This window comes from Lygodium microphyllum, chromosome 29 (genome assembly GCF_053477565.2).
Source record: "Lygodium microphyllum isolate KBCC chromosome 29, Lygodium_microphyllum_v1.1.10, whole genome shotgun sequence".
Taxonomy (NCBI): domain Eukaryota; kingdom Viridiplantae; phylum Streptophyta; class Polypodiopsida; order Schizaeales; family Lygodiaceae; genus Lygodium; species Lygodium microphyllum.
Window position 1 is genome coordinate 58,384,450 of NC_141163.1, and position 19,799 is coordinate 58,404,248.

Consider the following 19,799-nt stretch of genomic DNA (forward strand, 5'->3'; position numbering starts at 1 on the left):
ATACCCTAATCTTCCAATGACCTATCGATTCTTGAAAATCTATGACCCCAATCCATACTATTACTCAGTTCCCTAGCTGAATATAACACAATCTTATTCTCCTCAAATTAATGTATCAGCTTGCTCTACCATCCCAAGAATAATTGTACTCCGAAAAGGCTATGCCCATATGAATAAAATAAGACTTATTTTTATCAATGATTGTCTTGACTGTGGATATTGATAAAGAAGTTAAGTGAATAGGTCTATTGGCTGAAAGCTGAATTGGGCATGAAATATAATGTGAGAAACGTTTAGGGAGCTGTTAGCGTTAAGAATCTCAATGCCCAAGCACCTTGAAGACGGTCAAGAAGTTCATCTATTCTTGGAATAGGATATTTGTTCTTAATGGTTGATTGATTCAACCTTCTGTAATCAATACATAGCCGAATTCAGCTTCGACCAATTCAGCTTTCAGCAATTGAGATTCTTAACATTAACAGCTCGCTAAACGTTTCTCACATTACATTTCATGCCAAATTCAGCTTTCAGCCAAGAGACCTATTCACTTAACTTCTTTATCAATACCCACAGTCAAGACAATCATTGATAAAAAGAAGTCTTATTTTATTCATATGGGCATAGCCTTTTCGGAGTACAATTATTCTTAGGATGTTAGAGCAAGCTGATACATTAATTTGAGGGGAATAAGATTGTGTTACATTCAGCTACGGGAACTGAGTAATAGTATGGATTGGGGTCATGGATTTTCAGGAATCGATAGGTCATTAGAAGATTAGGGTATCCTTTTCTTTGATACCCGTTCTTCTCGTAACGTCCCAACACCTTGATCCTGTCGGCAGGGATTATTCGGGTCACTTCCTCGTACACATACGTGTTCTACTTGACCTTCCGACCTCCAACATGTAGGGTTGTGTTTGTGTGAGCCTAAACAAAGATGAACAGCTTCACGATCTTCAGGTCCTCCAACCACTTGATTCTCTTTAGGTTGGTTCGAAGGTACGCAAATCGATGGGCAGCTATGTAATAAATTCTTGAATCACCCGTCCATCTCTGTTCTACGTACAGGGGTGAAGGATTGTAGATGCAGTCTAGGATATTCATCATATCGATCCTCCTTCAATAATCCGAAGCACGCATCACGGTCATAAACATGACCTCGAACACCAAGAATCTGTTCCATGCTTCGCGACTCTGCAAGTCAGCATTGATAATTAAGGAAATGTTCTTAACAACAACATTTGCTCTACTTCTCCTCATTAAGTTTCCTTGTAAAAGACAGATTCTTCGTTGGTTCGGCTCTGATACTGTCACAAGACTGTGACAACTATTACCTTTTTGTTGATTTCTTTATTACATATTTTATTTGGTTTTTCTTTTTGGAAGGATCCCTCTTGAAATCTAAACGCTTGAGTTACATGGCCAGTTTGTGAAATGGACAGGAATGTCTAGTGAGTCAAGACTGGACAGTTAAGATCCAGTACAAGTCTGGAAGAGATTGATGGCACTGTAGATTGACAAGCTTGGAAGAGACTTGTAAAAGTGTATATGGACAAGTGTGTTGAAGAACTAGCCTGGAAGAGACTAGTTCAAAGTGAAGATGGACAAATCTGCAAGAGATTAGCCCATGTGGAATCATCCGTGGAAATTCACTTTCAGTTGAGCTACATTACAAATTTGGATGTAGCTATAGTCTGCAAAGATGGTCAGAAGACTAGTGGGATGCAATGGAAGCAACTTCTAAAATTTAGGGAGTTACTATTTTTGGACCTCAGAATCTGTTCGCGTCATTATCTTCATTTTTGTATGAGGATTAATCCTCTTGTCTGTACCGAGGTCAAATTTTGAACCGAGGATGGAGAATTTTAGACCGAAAGGTTTAAACAGGAAAATTGTTACATGTATGCCATGTGTCACAATTTGCGCATAAATTCCCAAAAGAGAGAGAGAGGGTAGCACAAAAACGAGTTTCAATGCATGGGGGGCTCATTATTGTGAAAGGAAGATGGATTGCTGCAGATGGAGAGCTCTTGAGAGCTGGTCTACCTTGTCTATGATGCACAGAGGCTTGAGCTTGCTTCCTACTCTCTCTCTTTCTCTCCCTAACAATATGGTAATGCTGTAGAATCAAGGGCCTTTCTTCTGCTTCAGGTACAGCTGTGTGGAATATGCTGTTTTTGCATGAGCCAAGAGCCTCCTTTCTCCAGAAACATGAGCAGTTGTTTGCAGTTCCCAGCAGGGACAGGTGAGGGTGGTAACCTCACCAAGCAAGTGCCTGAAACAGCACTAAAATAGAACTGATTCTGGACTGTTCAAAGGGTATTTCAGAGCCCAGCTGATGTCAGAATCAAGGAGCACTTGGCATAGATGATGCAGGACAGTGTAGGGAACAATATGAGCTGAAAACAGGTGTCAGAACAGGTCTGAACCAGTAATTACAGTGGGCTGAACAGTACAAGGAACAATATGAGTTGTAAACAGGTTTTAGAACAGGTCTGAACCAGTAAATACAGCAGGTTGAAATGGTCAATTCTGCACTCCAACCAGAAGATTCAGACTTGGGCAGAGTTTCCCCTCCTGGTCAACTTGATTTGGGTCAGTAATTGTACTGTTATGCTGCCAAATTTCACCCAGAGTAGGTGAAAGACAGCCCATTGTACTTTCTTTTTTAAAAAAAATAAAGAAATACCACAAGAGGCGCCTAACTTAGGGGCCAACAGGGTGTATGTGTTGCAACAAGAGCATTCTAGCTTCCTGTATGTCTTCTTGATTCTGTGCCTTTAAGTTCAGGTAAAGTGGGCGACTGTTAAATTGGGTGAAAGCATTTATATATTTTGGTTGTACACTACTGCCCTTCCCAGTGAACAGGCCGGTTACATGGTTCCATTGCCGGGATCGAATCACTTTTTCCCTAAAGAGTGAGCCAGGGTTTGTTTGGGTGTAAGACACAGAACTGTGCATTATGGCTGATAGAAAGGAAGACACTAGAGAGGAAGCGTCTGCATCACAGGAGATCCCTGTTGTTCATGAGGTGGGAGAGTCTTCTAGACCTCCACAGTTTGTTACTCCTCTTGTTATGGTTGAGCCACAAGTTCTTACCGCTTCTTCTATGGATGAAGACACTTTCAAGACTCAGTTAGTTGCTGCTGTAAGTATGTTTACTCAAGTGATGCAGAATCCAAGGTTTTTGGCATTTTTGCAGCCTTCCCTTCCTTTACAGCAAGTTGGGCAATCTGCAAAGATTTTGGATCCAGTAGAGGTCCAAGATAAGGGTAAGCATGCTGCAGATTCAGCGGAAACACCAAGGCAGCTTGCAAAGTCAATGGAGACTCCAAGATTGGTTCCGACTGTCCAGGAACAGGTGGCGGAAACGCTAGTTACACAGGCATTGCCAGTTCAGCTCGCCACTTTACAGCAGCCAAATGTTGGTTTAAATGGACAGGAAAACAGTTTTCAGGCTTTACCACAGGTTTTCCCACCGACCTCTGTACATCCTGGGTACTTTGGAGGTGGATCTGTATTTCAGAGTATGGCTGGTTATGCGCCTGGAAACCAGATTTATGTACCAGGAACAGTGTTTGGGGGTACAGAGGGTTTTATGCCAAACCCCATGTATGGTAATATAGACATGTAGCATGGATTTCAGGGAGTTCAGGGTAGCTTAGGCATGCCACAGGGCACTTTTGGTATGGCTGGTTATCAAAATCAGCAAGCAAGTATTGTGTCTACAAGCCCTGTAGTCACTGGTCCGGCAACTTCCATGCCATCTGTTAGTGTTCCTATGTTACAGGCATATCCTATGGATCCCTTGATGGCCCATGAGAAGCCAAAGCCATACAAGGAAGGTGGTGCAGCCGTACAGTTTGACATCTTTCGAGGATTTGAAGATAGGGCTAAGGCTCTTTCTTTCTTACAGCAGTTTGATGCCGCGTTCGTAGGAGGGAACTTTACAGAGCCTTCTAAGGTCCGGAAAGCTACCACTTTTCTTAAAGACAATGCTAGTCAGTGGTGGAGTACACTGTTGATGCAAGGACAAGCTCCTGCCACTTGGACTTACTTTAAGCAAGTATTTACTTCTGCTTGGTTGACCAATGAATTTGAGATCAATGTTATGTCAGCTTGGCACAATTTGGATGCATCTAAATGCAAGGATCTGGAAGACTATAACAAGAAGTTTTGGGAGGCTTTGCTTCCAGTCACTTCTTACAGGGTTGTGCCATTGACCGAGCAAATAGAGAAATATTGTTGTGGGTTGCCCAAGGAACTCCGGAATTATTGTACAAAGACAAAGGTCACCACTTTGACTCAGTTAATTGAGAATGCTACCACAGGAAATGCATTATTGTTGGGACAGTCAAGTGGTTTTGGGGGCAGCATTACAGGACAAATCTGAAAATTTTTTAGCAAAGAAGCCATTTGGTAAACAGGTTTCTCAAATTTCTCAAAGCACAGGTAAATCTTGGCAGTTCAAGAAGAAGCCAGCCAAGTTCTTTGGACAGCAGTTAAAGGACCAGAAGAAACCTTTTGTGCGCAAGTCTCTTGAAGAGAGAAAGGCTGTAATGGCTAAGAGGAAGTGCTTTATCTGTCAGACTGGTCATATAGCGTCTAACTGTCCGGACAAGAATAAGAGATCAGCTGATGATGATAAAGAGGACAGGAAAGGAAAGAAGCCCAAACCTTCAGCAGGTTTAGTGCCAGATATGTTGGGAGACAAGCCACACTTGGATACTAATGAGCTTTGCAGAGCTTGGGGTAAAGTTAGGGATCAACATGTACTTATTTTCTTTGATCCTGGAGCTAAGGCAAACTTTATCTCACCAGAGTTGGCTTCTACTTTGGGCATCAGAGCAGATGAGATGAGGCAGGGTTGGCATGTCCTGGCCACTCAGAGTCTGTGACACCCATTCTTGGAAAGCTGCGTCTTCATATACAGTCTTATGTTGATGCAGAAGAATTTTATATCATGCCACTTGAAGGCTGTGATGTCTTGTTAGGAATGCCATGGATATTTAGAAAGTATGGTGTATTGGATGCCTTTAACAAGACACTGACTTTGGAACATAGGGGAAAGACTCATGTGCTTGATGTGAAGCTTAAAGGAGAGTCTGTACCTGTTGTATCGGCTTCTGCCATTACATCTGTAATAAAGAATCATTTTTCTGCATACTTGATTTTTGCACGTGATGTCAAGGATAATGATGAGTCAAATTTTTCTATGTTAGATAGAGACAAGTCTGCTTTCTTGTCTCACTTCAGTGATTGTTTTTCTGACTCATTACCATCACAGTTGCCACCAGAGAGGTCTGAGGATCATGCAATAGATTTGGTGCCAGGCAGTAGCCCACCAAATAGACCTCCGTATAGGGTTAGTGCAGCCCAACAGAAAGAGATATTGAGCCAGGTGAATGAGCTGTTGGAAAAAGGGCTGATTCAACCAAGTTCATCTCCCTTTTGCTCACCAGTGCTCTTAGTGCAAAAGAAGGATGGCTCTTGGCGCATGTGTATAGATTATCGAGCATTGAACAAGAGTACCATCAAGAACACGTTCCCCATTCCAAGAATTGACGACATCCTTGACCGTTTGGAAGGAGCGTCAATTTTCAGCAGGATAGATTTGAAGAGTGGATACCATCAGATCAGGATTAAGGGAGAGGATGTGCATAAGACTACATTTAGGACCACGTTTGGTCTCTATGAGTTCTTGGTAATGCCATTTGGACTTACTAATGCTCCTGCTACGTTTAATCGAATGATGGACAGGATTTTCAAACATACAGGCAGTTTGTTGGTACATTCTTTGATGACATGATTGTCTTTTCAAAGAATGAGCAGGAGCATAGAGAACACTTGAAAGCAGTCTTTGATGAGCTTTGCAGTAATAGGTTGCTTATCAATGGCAAGAAGAGTGAGTTCTTCTTGGAAGAAATCTAGTTTCTGGGGCACATAGTATCAAAGGATGGTGTCCGAATGGATCCTGCTAAGGTTGCAGCAATTAGAACATGGCCAGATTTGAAGACTGTCCATGATGTTGAAAGCTTCTTGGGTTTGTGTTCCTACTACAGGAGGTTCATTTGCAATTTTGCAAAGATTGCTTCACCTTTACATGCTTTACAGAAGAAAGGAGTCTCTTTCCAGTGGACACAGAAAGAGATTTCAGCTTTTAACCTTTTTAAAGAAAAGATGACTTCTAGTCCAGTGATCATTCTGCCAGATCTTAGGAAGTCATTTGTTGTCCAGTGTGACGCCTATGGCAATAGCATTGGTGCAGTGTTAATGCAAGATGGCCGGGTAGTGGCTTATGAAAGCAGAATCTTGCGAGGGCCAGAGAAGACTATGCAGGTCTATGAGAAAGAATTGCTGGCTGTGATTCATGCACTTTCTTATTGGAAACACTACCTACTTGGGGCAGATTTTGTTGTCCAGACAGATCATCAGACATTGCATTATTTCTTAACTCAGACTAAGCTGTCAGAAAAGCATGTGTTGGGCAAACTTTTTGTCAATCTTCCATTTTCAGATTGTGCATGTGGAAGGCAAAAAGAATGTTGTGGCTGATGCTTTGTCAAGGAAGCCACAAATTTCAGCTGTGTCAATTCCTTATCATCATGAGCTTGATGATATGAAGGAACAGTATGCTGACGATGAAGATTTTGCAAGGATCTTTGATCAGCTTATCAATGGACAACATCATGAGCATTATCTTCTAAAGGGTGGTTTCATGTTGATGCATGGTAGACTATGTGTGACTATGCCATTGAGACGGAAAGTTATGACAGAGAGTCATTCTCCACCGTATGCAGGGCATCGTGGTATTGATGCAACAGTCAAAGCAGTAGAGACATTCTTTTATTGGCCTACTTTGAGAAGAGACGTGGATGCTTTTGTGCGGCAGTGTTTGAATTGCCAGAAGGTCAAGTTTGACAGGCAAAAAGCACCAGGGCTTTTACAGCCATTGCCTATTCCGGATAAACCATGGGAAAGCATAGCTATGGATTTTATCTTTGATCTTCCAAGGACACAGACAGGAAATGATGGGATATGGACTATTATTTGTAGGTTTAGCAGGCATATTTGAGAACATGGGCACAATGCTTAAGTTCTCATCGTCATTTCATCCACAGACTGATGGACAGTCAGAAGAGGCAAATTCTACTGTCTTGGATCTGCTTAAGTGCTATGTGTCAGAGCACAAGTCAAAGCGGGAGCAGTATTTGCCTTTGGTCGAGTATGCATACAATAATACTGTGCATTCGTCAACAGGCAAAGCCCCTTTTGAAATTGTTGAAGGTGGTAAAAAGATTCCTCCCATTTTGCATACAAAGGATAAGATCTTTCAGGCAGATCAGTATGTGCAGAGTATGGGGGAAATGTATCAGAAAGTTAAGCATGCCCTTAAAAGGACTCGGGCAAAGCAAAAGAAAGCTACTGATCATCACCGTCGTGAATTGATATTTTCACTTGGTGATTGGGTACTGTTGCGGTTTGAAAAGGCACGCGTAAAGAAGCGGAAAGGCAAGGAAAGTCTTTTCACTAAGCTTAGTATGCGATACTATGGGCCTTTTCAAGTAACAGAGAAAATTAGCGATGTCAGCTATAGGCTGAAATTGCCTGGCAATTGGAAGATTCATGATGCTTTCCATGTAAGTCTTCTTAGACCTTATGTGGGTGATGTGCCAGAAGATATGCCAACTGAGGAACAGCCCGAAGTTGAGGAACTTGATGAAATTCTTGTTCCAAAACAGGTATTGGTACACAAAGAAAGGAAAGTGAAAGGCAAGGTTGCTAGAAGGTATTTGGTTAAGTTCAAGAACTATCCAGCTATAGATGCTAAGTGGATGGACGAAGGTGAACTTGCAGAGTCACCTAATGTGTTGGAACTTTACCTTGAAGCATTTCGCTTGCAACCTACCTTGTCCCCTTGTATCTCTAAGCTGAAATAGATTGTCAAAGTGACAATTACTTAAGAAAGAAATTATGTACAGAAACAGATTTTGTACAGGTTAACACTTATTGTGTCCATATGGTTTTCTCAGTGCTAAAGAAGTAAGTATTGCTTGCAAGAATACAGTTTTTACTTCTATTGAATTGAATACATGTTGTAACAATGGTTACTCGATCGGGCATGTATTTTGTGAATTGACTCAGTGGGGATATCATTTTGATGTACCGGCCACTAGATCTTTAGTCAGGGTGATGTGGAGTCAACAAATGAGTTTCTGCCACTATGGGGATATCATTGTGGTGTACTGCCCACTATATCTGGAAATAGTGATGTGGAGTCACATGATGATAGTCTGCCATGTTTCACAGTTAGAACATACATGTGTTAACAGTGTGTTCAGTTCACAATGTTGACTGATAGCATGTATGTGTTGTACGTGTGCTGCCAAGTGTAAGTTCACTGGGTTAGCTGGAAACATGTATGACATTCATGCAAACGAGGACGTTTGCGATTTCGAGAGGGAGGTATGTCACAAGACTGTGACAACTATTGCCTCTTTGTTGATTTCTTTATTACATATTTTATTTGGTTTTTCTTTTTGGAAGGATCCCTCTTGAAATCTAAATGCCTGAGTTGCATGGCCAGTTTGTGAAATGGACACGAATGTCTAGTGAGTCTAGAATGGACGGTTAAGGTCCAGTACAAGTCTGGAAGAGACTAATGGCACTGTAGATTGACAAGCCTGGAAGAGACTTGTGAAAGTGTATATGGACAAGTGTGTTGAAGAACTAGCCTGGAAGAGACTAGTTCAAAGTGAAGATGGACAAATCTGCAAGAGATTACTCCATGTGGGATCATCAGTGGAAATTCACTTTCAGTTGAGCTACATTACAAATTTGGATGTAGCTATAGTCTGCAAAGATGGTCAGAAGACTAGTGGGATGCAATGGAAGCAACTCCTAAAATTTAGGGAGTTACTATTTTTGGACCTCACAATCTGTTCGCGTCATTATCTTCGTTTTTGTACGAGGATTAATCCTCTGGTCTGTGCCGAGGTCAAATTTTGAACCGAGGATTGAGAGTTTTAGACCGAAAGGTTTAAACAGGAAAATTGTTACATATATGCCATGTGTCACAATTTGGGCATAAATTCCCAAAAGGGAGAGAGAGGGTAGCACAAAAACGAGTTTCAATGCAGGGGGGGCTCATTTCTGTGAAAGGAAGATGGATTGCTGCAGATGGAGAGCTCTTGAGAGCTGGTCTACCTTGTCTATGATGCACAAAGGCTTAAGCTTGCTTCCTACTCTCTCTCTTTCTCTCCCTCACAGTATGGTTATGCTGCAAAATCAAGGGCCTTTCTTCTGATTCAGGTACAACTGTGTGGAATATGCTGCTTTTGCATGAGGCAATAGCCTCCTTTCTCCAGGAACAGGAGCAGTTGTTTGCAGTTCCCAGTAGGGACAGGTGAGGGTGGTAACCTCACCAAGCAAGTGCCTGAAACAACACTAAACCAGAACTGATTCTGGACTGTTCAGAGGGTATTTCAGAGCCCAACTAATGTCAGAATCAAGGGGCACTTGGCATAGATGATGCAGGACAGTGCAGGGAACAATATGAGCTGAAAACAGGTGTCAGAACAGGTTTGAACCAGTAATTACAGTGGGCTGAACAGTACAGGGAACAATATGAGTTGTAAACAGGTTTCAGAACGGGTCTAAACTAGTAAATACAGCAGGTTGAAATGGTCAATTCTGCACTCCAACCAGAAGATTCAGACTTGGGCAGAGTTTCCCCTCCTGGTCAACTTGATTTGGGTCAGTAATTGTACTGTTATGCTGTCAAATTTCACCCAGAATAGGTGAAAGACAGCCCACTGTACTTTCTTTTTTTAAAAAATCAAGAAATACCGCAAGGGGCGACTAACTTAGGGGCCAACAGGGTGTATGTGTTGCAACAGGAGCATTCTAGCTTCCTGTATGTCTTCTTGATTCTGTGTCTTTAAGTTCAGGTAAAGTGGGCCACTGTTAAATTGGGTGAAAGCATTTATATATTTTGGTTGTACACTACCGCCCTTCCCAGTGAACAGGCCGGTTACAGATACCAACTATAATGTGTCCACCTATTTGCTTGCAAGACACGTCTTAGCAGCCTATCGGGAAGAGAGTCCAAAAAGCGCCGCCCGGCACTCCCACGGAATGTCACGGGGTTTGTGATCTAGGTCTTCTCGAGTCTGCCACAAAGCGGAAGCATTCCGGTCGTTCCCACTTAGGACGGACCTAGATCAGGGGTTTTCCTAGTGGTCAAATTCCTAGAACAGCAGCTAGCATCAAACCCGAGACGAACTACTTTACGCAAAAACGTCAGGGGTGAAGCGGATTCATGCTGCACTTGGTTCAAGGAGAATGGGAAACGAGAGGGATGCAAAGATCGACCTCTCTGCCCATAAGGCATAGTCCCATTCCGTTCCCCTAAAACAGCACAAATCAGGACTCTAGCATCCTAGATTCTAGATCCACGTTTCTTGCTGTCAATTTCCTTCGAGAAAAGTTTCCGGCCAACCGGGACCACCCATCCGTAGGACGGACCCATGGGCACATCCATCACACTTTCCTCGGGGTTGCTTTAGTTGTCTAATTACCTACCACATTTAGTTTGACACGCAAAAACAGCTTGCTTAATTAGCCAATTAATCACCGATTCCTTCACGTAATCTTGGCACTTGACATAGAAAAACGGTGTCAAACAAGTTCCTTTTCAACAATTGTTGATATTTATCTTTGGAATATATCATATAATCCAGCCCGTAGGCTAATCCATAATCCGCCCGAAGACAATCCAGCAATCCTCAATGATTACTAATCCAAGTTTCCGCCCGTAGACTAGTTTGCGGGCCTCGAGATCCAATCCCAAGTCACGTCGGCCTCTTGTGCAGGACCCAGAAGGCAAGGGATTTACGGATAGAGCCCCTCCTGGCACCCAAGCGTCCTCCTGCTCCAAGTAGCGCCCAACGGAGAGACCTCTCGCGGCGGGTTCGGTCCACGTTCCTGGCACAGCTAACAACCCCCTTGGTTAGGGTCAGGCAGACAGTCGGGGGTAACTGATGCTGCCCCTCCCTCCAGGCCTTCAACTTGAAGCATTAATTATCTTTCCATCTTTAGTTCCTTGAGCAAAGAAAGTACAAATAGTGCTCCTAACTTATACAAACACAAACAATCCAGTGGTCGTTTATTTGGCCAACTGCTAAGGTGTGAATCCTTCTCTCTGAATGTATCCAGCATTCGATCTGGGATCAATTGCGACTTGGCAAGATCCCAAGGGTTTGTTTGTTTACCCTTTTATCCTTGGGTTAGGGTTTATACTCTGTTATTCCAATTAACAAACACCTTGGGTTCCTTAAATTGAGACAGTAAATCCTGGGCAATCCCTGTCGCCCTAACTTGATTTGTCAATTGCTCGTTACCTTAACTTGGCAACTCAATAGAGCAGGATGGCTACTCATCCTCTTGCAATTTAAGCTTGTACTTGGAACCTTCCAATCTTGTTCCAAGGAGTGGAAAACCTATCACAAAGCCATGCAACGTTGCAACTTGTTGCACAAGTGTCGCACCTAACTCGTGGGATCATTTCTCCCATCAAATGGCGTTTCTTGGTCAAGAAATACGTTTGGTCAAGATGTAGGGTTTTAGGAGTCCTCTTGACCCAATCCAATCCCTAACCTTACTAGGCCAATAACGTTTGGCCCTAGGGATTCAAAACTTAATCGGAAGTTTAGTACTAGGTCGATCGATCCTTAGGGTAAAACCCTGGATCGTTATTGTTGTGAGATCAGAGGATCGAGGTACAGTTGGGATTCAGTAGACAGTGTGAGAGTGAGAGACAGAGTTGAAGCACGACACCCAAGAGAATAGACTGAATGAGTGTAACCAGAAAGTACAAAGTACAACCCTTAAACCTTAGGGTTGTAGGGGGTGTTCACACCCGACAAACACTAAGTGCCCAAATGTGTGTAACATAAGCACATAAGTACATACGACAATAAGACCATAAGTCTGGGGGAAAAAACCTCTCCTACCGAGAGTAAAAAGTGCCCCAGTGTCCTACTGATCATCGACACTCCCATATGAGAGTAGGCGTAAGTAAGGCGTGAGTCAAATACCTAACAAACCCCCCTGGAGTGAAGAGTGATCAAGAGTACAAGGATCATCCGCCACCAAAGGATATCAAATTTAAAGCATCTCGAAATGCTTCAAATTTGTCACGAGGAAGAGCTTTGGTGAAGATGTCTGCCACATTACTGGTGATAGGACAATAGACAAGGCTGATATCACCTGCATGTAGCCTCTCTCTGACAAAGTGATAGTGAATCTAAATGTGTTTTGTGCGAGCATGAAACACTGCGTTCCGTGCCACTGCAATGGCACTCTGACTGTCAGTGAACAAAGGAGTAGGCTCAGTAACAGATACATCCAAATCAGCTAGCAAGCGTCTAAGCCATACGCATTCAACTGTGGAAGTGAAAGCTGCCTTGTATTCAGCTTCACATGACGATGTGGCAACAGTGGATTGTTTCTTGCTAAGCCAAGAAATGCAAGAAGAGCCAAGAAAGAAACAATTGCCACTAGTAGAGTGACGTGTATCATAATCACCAGCCCAATCAGAATCACTGTAAGCATGTAACTGCAGTGGTCCCCCCTTGGCATAAAGCAACCCAAGAGAACGAGTATCTTGCAAGTAGCGAAAAACACGCTTGACAGCTTGCCAATGTGACATGTGGTTGATGCATATACCTGCTCAAAGCTGAAACTGCAAACTGTATGTCCGGCCTAGTATTGCCTAGATAGATAAGACATCCAACCGCAGGAGCATATGTATGTATATCAAACAAATCACTGTCATCATGTAATGACAGTTTTAGTCTAGGTTCCATGGGAGTACAAACTAGCTTGCAATCTTGTAAGCCAAACTTCTCAAGAAGCTGCCCAATATACCTTGACTGTGATAACCCAATACCTCGAGCATTATGTATGAACTGGATGCCCAAGTAGTAATGCAAAACTCCCAAGTCAGACATGTCAAAAGTTTGCTGCAAATTTTGTTTGAATACTGAAATCTGATCAGCATGTGTTCCAGTGAGCAAAAGGTCATCAACATAAAGACATAAAATCACCATAGATCCCCCTTCTTTACATACGTAAAGGATAGACTCAGATGAGCTGTTTAGAAACCCTTGACCAAGCAAGAAAGCATCTATTTTTTCATACCAAGCTCTAGGAGCTTGTTTCAAACCATATAGTGCCTTTTTGAGCTTGCATATCAAATGTTCTGAGCCTTCAACTACAAAACCAATGGGCTGTTGTACATAAACTTCCTCCTGAAGTTCCCCATGTAAAAATGCAGTCTTGATATCTAGTTGATGTACTGTCCAACCGTAATGTGCAGCCAAAGCAATCATAGACCTGATGGTCATCATACGGAAAGTAGGAGCAAATGTCTCCTCATAATCAATGCCCTTTTTCTGTGCGTAGCCTTTAGCTACCAGCCGTGCCTTGTATTTATCAATGGATCCATCTGCTTTTCTTTTCAATTTGTAGACCCATTTCGTTCCAATGGCTTTCTTCCCAAATGGCAAGGACACCAAATCCCAAGTTTGATTCTTAGTAATAGAATCTAATTCAGCTTGCATGGCTGCCATCCAATGCACACTGTGTTGTGCATCCTCATAACATTCAGGCTCTTCATTATCAAAAGTACTTGCTGCCATAATAAACTCCATGGTATGTGCTGAATCATGCAAGCGAGTTTGCCGTCTAGTACGACCAGCCATGGATGCATCCAAAGGACTATCTTGAAAAGTCTGCAAATACCATCTAGGTAGCTGTCTAGCATCCTGGCTGTGTGCAAGTTCTTGCTGAATTTCTGTTTCAGTATGATGCTGAATATTCCGATCAGCCAATGGCTGAATTTCTGCACTTTCCATAGGAGCAACTGGCTGAACATTAGGTTCATTTTGTAAACCTCCAGCTGAATCACCAAAAGTAATGGGCAGCAGCCCTTCAAAAACATCACGGGCAGCCTAATATGTATCCAAACCAGCCAAGGATAATTCTGATTTTTCATCAAAAACAACATCCCTGCTGACAAAAACCTTCTTCGTAACGGGATCATAGAGTCTGTAGCCTTTGCTCTCATTGCTATATCCCATAAAAATGCACTTAATAGCCTTGTTGTCCAATTTTTTTCTAAGTACCTGTGGAATACGGGCATAGGCAAGACACCGAAAGGTACGAAAGTGACCAACAGAAGGTTTACGGCTGTTCCAAGCCTCAAATGGTGTGATGGTCTCCAAGGCTTTGGCAGGGCATCTGTTCAAAATATGGCAAGCACACATGAGTGCTTCCATCCAAAAACTATGAGGCAAGCTCTTTGCCTTCAGCATACATCTGGCCATCTCCATGAGTGACCAATTTTTCCTCTCTGCTACCCCATTCTGCTGTGGAGTATAAGCTGTAGTATACTGATGGACTATGCCCTTCTGTTGCAAAAAGGAATTCAGCATAGAGGACATGTATTCCCCCCCTCGGTCCGAACGGAGAGTCTTAATCTTGCATCCAGATTGGTTTTCAACAAGTGCACTGAAAGCCAAAAATGCATCATACACTTCTGACTTCTTTTTCAAACAGTAGACCCAGCAAAAACGTGTAAAGTCATCAATGAATGTCACAAAATAATAACAACCACCCAATGACATGGTCTGCATAGGCCCACAAACATCTGAATGCACCAACTGCAATCTGGTTGTTGCTCTGAAAGCAACATCACGAGGAAATGAGAACCGATGTATTTTCCCCAAAATGCATCCCTCGCATAAGTGCTCAGGAGGTCTCTCCAAGAGAGGTAAGCCATCCAGCATCTGAGTACGCTGCAAAAGCATCAAGCTGCCAAAGTTGACATGCCCCAAACGAGCATGCCATAACTCCGCCTATATCATAGCAGGAGTAAGAGTGGATGTCAAGTATGCTGACTCATCTACTGAAAGAGCATCCAACTCATATAAACCATGACACAAAGATCCTGTCAAGACCAAAGTCATGCATTCTTTTTCTCTAACCATGCAACGGTCATCATGAAAGGTGACCTACAAACCACAACGTGCCAAAGAAGAAATAGAAAGCAAATTCTTCTTGATTCCACGCACAAATAAAGCATCCTGCAGGCGGAGAATAGAGCCATCAATGGGGCTATGAGCTGAATCTCCCCAATACCACTGCAAGCAAACCAATTGCGCGACATGCACTAACTCTTGTAAATCGTTCAAGGAGATAATTTCCAAATGTATTTTAACTAGACTACGTGAATTAGAAACATGCGTAAATGCATTCTTCCCATGAAAATTTAATGTGCCTAATGCATTGCTTTAATGCGGAATCATTCTCTTAAGAACCTGGGCTTGAGGACTCGTAGGGATGTCCACGCGTATGCTCGCGGAAGAAACTCCCGCGTGTGCGCCTCTTGCCATTTTTTTGGGAGCCATTGAATTCTGGTTCAGCAACTCCTCTTTGACTCTTTCGCGTATCGAATTCCTTTCTGCCCTGGATTTTCTATTCTGCGCGGGACACGGCCCTTACAGAATGTGATTTTTGGCTAAATCCGCAGTGGTGAGGATGAGCAAGGCTTATAGAAGCCTTGTTTTTAGAAGCTTCTATGCTTATGAGCAGAAGCTACGTGGAGAGAGAAGAAAGTAGTTTAGTGGGAGAAGATGCTAATGACGAAGATGGAGGTGATAATGATGATGGTGATGGTAGAGTGGAGGCGGTAGCAGTGCTGAAACGGGCGGCAGTTTCCGAGCGTGTGTGGCAGCGCTCCTCAGACAGCACGGCCTCCCTCTTTTCTCTCCTCGTACCCTCCCCCCCAAGCTCTAGGGGGGAGGTCTTATAGTGTGTGTGTGTGGGGGGGGGGGGGGGGGGGGGGGGGGGGGTGTTTGGGAGGGAGATCCACACGCGTGGATGTCTTGCATGCCCCCCCTCTCTCCCATGCTTTCCACATAACACTACTCCTCTCACACTCCCTCTCCCCCTGCCATGCATCGGCTAAGGGGAGGGGTAATTAATAAAAAAATTTGCACTACTTCAATCATTTATCCATTTTCCCTTCCATAAGGGGTGTTCTTGTGCGGCTTGCAGGTTTTAACCTCGGCCTTATTTGCTCAACACGGATGGGGATTATTATCGTGCGCGCGGGGTAGGGACTTTGCGACTAACATTATTCCGTTGCGGGAGATAACTTAGAATAGCTTTTGCGCGGGGTGTGCAGTGATCAAAGTTCTTTAATATTTCGTGTAGAAATATTACATTCTCTCCCCCTTAGAGGAATCGAGATGCCCTCATCTCGAGAAGAGCTGGGGGTATTGTTGGTTGAGAATACCTTCATCCATCCAAGTGGCTTCCTCTTCGGGGTAATCTTTCCACTAGACGAGGTATTCTCTCAAGGTTCTGGATCTGAAATGCCTCTCCATAACATCTAAGATCCTGTCAGGCCATAGCTCAAGGACTCCTTGGCTAGACATTACAACTTGTTGATCATCAAGTACGTGGCTAGGGTTAGGTACATACTTCTTCAGTAGGCTGATATGGAATACATTATGAACCTTTAGGTTCTCAGGGAGTTGCAGTCTATAGACATTAGGTCCTAGGCACTTGAGGATCTTGTAAGGTCCACAATACCTTGGACTTAGCTTCTTGCATTCTCCCAAGGATAGGGAACTCTTCTTTGGGCGTACGCGAATGAAGACCATATCTCCTTCAGCGAAGGATCCATCTTGATATTTCAAGTCCGCGTAAGCCTTCTGTCTGTCCTTGGCAGCTTGGATATCCTGTCTTATTGACTTCATTTGGTCATCCATATCTTCCAGCATTTGTCTTGAAGCTTCAACCCTCAAGGTTGGATCCGAGAAGTTTAAAGGACTTCGACAGTCGTGCCCATACAATGCTTGAAAAGGGGTCATCTGAATGTTTTGTTGATAAGAAGTATTGTAGGCAAACTCAACCAGTGGCAAGTATTGAATCCACTTTTTGGGTTCGCGACAACAGTGTACCCTTAGCATATCCTCAATGACTTGATTGACTCGCTCCGTTTGACCATCGGTTTGGGGATGGTAAGCTGTACTGAAACAGAGTTGAGTCCCAATGGCTTCGAAGATAGCCCTCCAGAAGTGTGATGTGAAGAGAGAGTCACGATCACTAATAATTCTTCTGGGCAACCCATGCAGTTTGAATATCTCCTTGATAAATAATCTTGCGATGTCCGAGGCTTTATAGTTTGTCTTGACAGGGATAAGATGTGCAACCTTAGTGAGCATATCAACCACAACCATAATGGAGTCGTATCCTCCTTGAACTTGGGGTGAGCCAACAACAAAATCCATACTAATGAATTTCCATTTCATTTGGGGAATGTCAAGTAGTTGCAACTTCCCTGGCATTTTGACATATTTGGCCTTAATACGTTGACAAGACAAACATTCGGTGACATATTTGAGAATGTCACCTTTAAGCCTCTCCCAATAATAGCTCTTTCTGACTGCATTGAGGGTGTTGGCATAAGGGGAGTCATGAGCTTCCCAAAGTATCTTTTGCTTGAGTGACTGGCTTGCCGGTATACATAATCTCGTTCTATAGTAGACGAGTCCACTATTGATAGAGAATTCTTGATACTTTGCCTGTAGCTTCGGGTCTTTATCCTTGATAGGGATGTCCCTTAGCATCTTCTGATAGGTTGGGGATCATGGCATGCCTCTTCTCTGGCTAGCTCAAGTATTGGGTTGTTTGGCATGGATACCTTTGTGGCTAGAGATCTAGCTGTTGATGGATCTTGCAAGATTAGAGAATTTAGAAATACCTTGCGACTGAGTGTATCGGCAACTACATTCTCCTTTCCAGGCCGGTATTTGATTTCAAAGTCATATTCTTCCAGCACTTCAATCCATCAACATTGCCTCATGTTGAGCTCATCCTGGGTAAAGATCCACTTAAGACTTTTATGATCCATCACTAGGGTAAACTTGTTACCCAGCAGGTAGTGTCTCCAAAGCTTCAGAGCATGGATGACAGCTAACAACTCCAGATCGTGGGTAGCATAATTCTTCTCATGGCTCTTCAATTTCCTTGAAGAGTATGCTACAGGATGACCTTCTTGCATAAGCACACATCTTAAGGCAAGTGTGCTAGCATCACTTCAAACTCCTTACCAAGGTTCGGAAGTTTCAGGATAGGTATTGATACCAAACTTTGCTTTAATTTATCAAAGCTGGATTGTTCAACAGGTGACCATACAATTGATGTTTGCTTTTTCAAAAGATCGGTCAATGGCGCCGCAATCAAAGCATAGTCTTTGATAAAGACCCTGTACCATCCTGTCAATCCAAGAAAACTACGTATTTCTTTGACAGTTGTTGGTATTGGTCACTCCAGAACGTCTCTGACTTTGGCCGGATCTACTGAAATTCCTTCAGCTGAAATAATGAATCCCAGATATTCAATCTATCATTTGAAGAACGCACACTTCTTCTTTTTGGCATAAAGCTTGTGTGCCCTCATTGTCTCTAGGACAATGCGAAGCTTGGGTTCATGATCTTCTTCCTGTTTGGAGTAGACTAAGGTATCGTCAAAGAAGACGAGTACGAAGTCATCAAGATATGGCCTAAAGATATCTTGATTAGCCTGTTGAAGGTGGCAGATGCATTCGTCAGCCCGAATGACATGACCAGGAACTCAAAATGCCCATATCTTGTGCTGAATGCCATCTTTGGGATATCCTCTTCCTTGATCCTTATCTGATAGTATCCAGACCTGAGATCAATCTTGGAGAAGATCTTCGCACCTTGAAGACGGTCAAGAAGTTCATCTATTCTTGGAATAGGATATTTGTTCTTAATGATTGATTGATTCAACCCTCTGTAATCGATACATAGCCGAAGCATTCCATCCTTCTTCTTCTGGAACAGCATTGGAGCTCCCCATGGCGAACTGCTAGGACGAATGTAGCCTTGGTCTAACAGTTGCTTGAGTTGCTCCTTCAACTCAATCGCTTCCGGAATGGACATTCTATATGGTCTCTTTGCAATTGGTATAGCTCCTGGCACTAGCTTGATTTCATGATCAACTTTCCTTTGAGACGGAAGTCCCGTCAACTCTTCAGGAAATACATCTGCGTACTCCTTTAGCCATAAAGGTTCTTCCCTAGACTCCTGATTCTGATCTAGCTTATTAAGCTTAATCAAATAGACAGATAGTCCTTTTCTAACTCCTTTTATTATCCGAGATGCTTTGGCTAGTTGAATTTTTGGCTTCCCAGCCTCTCCTTGAGCTGTGACCAATTCCCCTTCAGAATTTTGAAAGGAAACTTGGCCCTTTCCACAGTGAATGTGGGCATCATTAGGTTTAAGCCAATCCATTCCGATCAAACACTCATGGATATCTAAGTTCATAATCCTGAATCTGACTGAAGTCGATTTTTCTCCCAGTAGGAATTCCACCTTAGCAGTTTGCCTGGTACAAGTGACCTCACGACCATTTTCTAATTCCACAAGCAAGGTAAGTGCATCTTTTGTGGCTATTCCTAATCTTCTTGCACAAGCTGGTGAAATAAAGGAATGCGTACTGCCACAATCAATCAAGGTTTTGAAGCCTTTACCTTGATAATCCGATGGTGTCTGAATCACCGAAAATTGGCGATTCGGGCCTTTCTTGTGAAGAGCAGCATGAACTGTTGCCCTCTCAAAGTCTGCTTCTATGGTCGGATCTTCTTCATCCTACATCTCCCTGTTGGCAACACAGGCAGTTCTTCCTCTGGCCCGGGTGGC

At 43.1% G+C, this 19,799-nt stretch overlaps 1 protein-coding gene across 5 annotated transcripts in view; it reads right to left on the reverse strand.

Moving 5' to 3' along the window:
• The window catches only part of LOC148010677 (SPX domain-containing membrane protein At4g22990-like), a 170,041-nt gene that overhangs the window by 54,853 nt on the left and 95,389 nt on the right, over nucleotides 1-19,799 (reverse strand). The gene's annotated exons all lie outside the window — the stretch shown is intronic.